Genomic DNA, 3,940 nt, shown 5'->3' with positions numbered 1-3,940 from the left:
ATGGTCATCATAAGGGAAATTTTTAAACATGACATGTCAAGAATGGGGAAGTACGTTCTCTCCAAATTGCAGTCAACTCTAAGATCTCTCCCTAACACACATGTCAAATGTGTGTCAAATCCACTATTGTTAATAACAAAATACTTTTAAAATATGGGTTTATGTATATAAAACATATTAACACACCCAAGTGTAATCTCTGACAGTAATCATGTTTCATTTCTCTTTGAGCTTTTCTAAAAATACTCATCTGTCTATGAACATATGTTAACACTTTTCTCTCTGGTAGTTTGGCTAAATCTTCCACATTGTTTTGACCACATACATTTCTGTTAACAGTCATGAATCACACACAAAAAATTAACTGATGACTACAAGTGTGTCAGGTTGAACTTCAGCTCACACTTATCCTCTTCAGGAAGAATCTTGGGGATTAGAGAGAAACTAGGTTTACTACAATGCCATTTAACCAAATAATTCAACCAGAGACCTCGTCAGTTTATGTAGGACCCTCCATAACGAAGGAACCTAGCTGAGCAGAGGAGAATGGTTTAGCATGAGACCAGGACTCTTTCTTTGCAAGAAGCAGAGTTAAAATCATGTTACAGGAATCTACATTCCTCTCATAACTATCTTAGTTCTTTTTTTAATATTTAGTTTTAAGCTAGCTTTTACAATGTCCTCCTTCACCCTCATCAAGAGGTTCTTTAGTTCCTCTTCACTTTCTGCCTTTAGAGTGGTATCATCCACATATCTGAGGTTGATGATACCTCTCCCAGCAATCTTGATTCCACCTTGTAACTCATCCAGCCCGGCATTTCTCATGATGTGCTCTATGTATAAGTTAAATAAATATGGTGGCGACAAACAGCCTTGTTGAACTCCTTTCTCAATCCTGAGCCAGTCAGTTGCTCCATACAGGGTTCTAACTGTTGCTTATTGACTGGCATACAGATTTCTCAGGAGACAGGTAAGATGGTCTGGTATTCCTGTCTCTTAAAAGTTTTCTACAGTTTGTTATGATCCACACAGTCAAAGGCTTTAGCATAGTAATGAAACAGAGGGAGTTGATCATGACATCTGGTCCCATCACTTCAAGGCAAATAGAAGGAGAAAAGGTGGAAGCAGTGACAGATTTCCTCTTCTTGGACTCTAAAATCACTGCCGATGGTGACTGCAGCCAAGAAATTAGAAGACAAGTGTTTCTTGGCAGGAAAACTATGACAAACCTAGACAGTGTGTTAAAAAACAAAGACATCACTTTGCCAACAAAAGTCTGTATAGTCAATGCTATGGTCTTTCCAGTGGTCATGTATGGTTGTGAGAGCTGGACCGTAAAGAAGGCAGAACACTAAAGAATTGATGCTTTTGAACTGTGATGTTGGAGAAGACTCTTGAGAGTCTCTCGGAATGCAAGGAGATCCAACCAATCAATCTTAAGGAAAGCAACGCTGAATACTCACTGGATGGACAGATGCTGAAGCTGAAGCTCCAATACTTTGGCCACCTGATGCAAAGAGCTGACTCACTGGAAAAACCCTGACGTTGGGAAAGATTGAGGACAGAAGGAGAAGAGGGCAACAGATGAGATGGTTGGATGGCATCACCGATGCAATGGACATGAACTTGAGTAAACTCCACGAGATGGTGAGGGACAGGGAAGCCTGGTGTGCTACAATCCATGAGGTCGTGAACAGTAGGACATGACCTGTGAGATTTGGTTCAGGGGCTATAGTCTACAAACCCTGGACTAGAAAAAAGGAAAAAAAAGAAAAGAAAACCCTACATCACAGAGGTGAGATGTGTTTGGGTAAAGAGAAACCCTAGACTGACCCTGCTGGTGAAAAGAACAAACAGAAATTGAAACACTCCCAGTTTACTTCAGCTCTCCACATCCCACCCTCTTCCTACCATGGGACTGGAGCTCATCCTCTCCTCTTGCAGAATCGGCAAGAGCTAGAACAGATTGAGGCTATGTTCATATCCAGCTGAGACCAGACATGGCAGAATTTGCCCCTTCACGATCAAAAGGACTGGGGTTTCACTAATTCCAAGGGTGGGCTGAGGGTGGATAAGTTCTGAGAAGTGTCTGATGTTGAAGATTAAGGAGATCTATGGAGACAACACTGGGAGAAGTGGAAAGAAGGTGAGCATTAGGGAATGAAGGAGTATCAAATATCCTGAAGCCCACCCCGAAAGTACCTGGAACCCAGGTCCCAATCTTTCCTTGAACCCTCTCAGAATGCTTCAGAAAAGAGGTTCTTAAGCCTCCCACAAGGCCCTGCTTAATTGCCTGCCTCACTCAATCAACTTCTCCTGTACTCATCTCCTTGCTATTCTTTGAGCACACCTAGCACATTCCCCGGAGAAGGCAATGGCAACCCACTCCAGTACTCTTGCCTGGAAGTGGCATGAGGGCTCTTGCCATGGAGGGGCCTGGTGGGCTGCAGTCCACGCGGTCGCTAAGAGTCAGACACAACTGAGCGACTTCACTTTCACTTTCCACTTCCATGCATTGGAGAAGGAAATGGCAACTCACTCCAGTGTTCTTGCCTGGAGAATCCCAGGGACAGGGAAGCCTGGTGGGCTGCCGTCTATAGGGTCGCACAGAGTCAGGCACGACTGAAGCGACTTAGCAGCAGCAGCAGCAGCACATTCCCACCCCAGGGCCTTTGCACCTCCTCACTCTTCAGACAGAATGAAAACTCTCCCTCTAAATATTCAAATGGCTCACTCTCTCTCTTCATTTGGGATTCTCAAGTAACAACTCAAAAATGCCTTCCCTGACTTTTCTATCTAGCAACCTCATCAGACTCCACTTGTTTTAATTTTTCTTCACAGTACATATCACAACCTGACAGTCTCCCCCAATAGCATGTGAGCCCCCATAACATCAAGGACTTTGTTTAGTTCACTCAAGTATTCTTTGTACCTTGACTAGGACCCGGGTGCCCAATAAATATTTACTGAATAAATGAATAACGCAAGTCCAACCTATCTGTGATGGCTAATTTTATGTGTCAACTTGGATAGGCTATCGTGCCTAAATAGCTGCTCAAAATGTATTCAAGATGTTTCTGTGAGGGTGTTTTTGGATGAGGTTAACATTTAAATTGGTGGCCTTTGAGGAAAGCAGATTCTGCTCTATAATGTGGACGGTCCTCATCCAATCAACTGAAAGTCTGAACAAGAAGGCAAGTAAGCATATTACAGCAAATGGGCTTTGGCCTTATCTGCAGCATCAGCTAGTCCTGGTTCTACAGTAGACTGTCCCTGAACTACAACCACAACGTTTTCCTGAGTCTCCATCCCCACTAGCATCTCCCATCAGCTTTTGACTTGCCAAACCTCCGCAGTTGTGAGAGCCAATTTCTTAATATAAATCTTTTTATGTACATATCCTATCCCCGCCCCCCTCCCCGGAGAACCCTAATACAGTCTCTAAGTCAGACTGTGCTACTTTCTTTACTAAAGAATTCTTCTCAATAGCTCTCTTCCCACTGGTTTCCATAACATGAGTCAGGCCGCTGAAAGTTCTGCATATTTTTGTCAGATCTGCCGGTAATACTGCTCGAGGTGACCTTCTTCCCCACAGCCAATTAAATGGGGACTGGAGAATGGGAGAGAGAATAATCGAACACGATTTTTAAAGATTAGAGCCAATTATTTAGAAAAATTGACACTTAAACCATCTGGAGACTTTTAATCTCCCCTTCGTAACATGCTATTTCATTCATATTTCATGAACAGGAAGGTTGATGTACATCTTAATCTGTCTATATCCTGGAATGCTAAGGAACATAAAATATCAAACATACAAAGTATGTTTATATTCTGGGTTTGGGCAATTTCCACAGTATTTGTAGGACTAGACATACCATAATTATAAAGTCTATAGGATGTGGTGTGTTTTCACAAGATGTCTCAGGTCAATGCTCCC

Source organism: Dama dama, chromosome 12 (genome assembly GCF_033118175.1).
Source record: "Dama dama isolate Ldn47 chromosome 12, ASM3311817v1, whole genome shotgun sequence".
Lineage (NCBI taxonomy): Eukaryota > Metazoa > Chordata > Mammalia > Artiodactyla > Cervidae > Dama > Dama dama.
The sequence above is the reverse complement of the archived record's forward strand: the minus strand, read 5'-3'. Positions refer to the sequence as shown.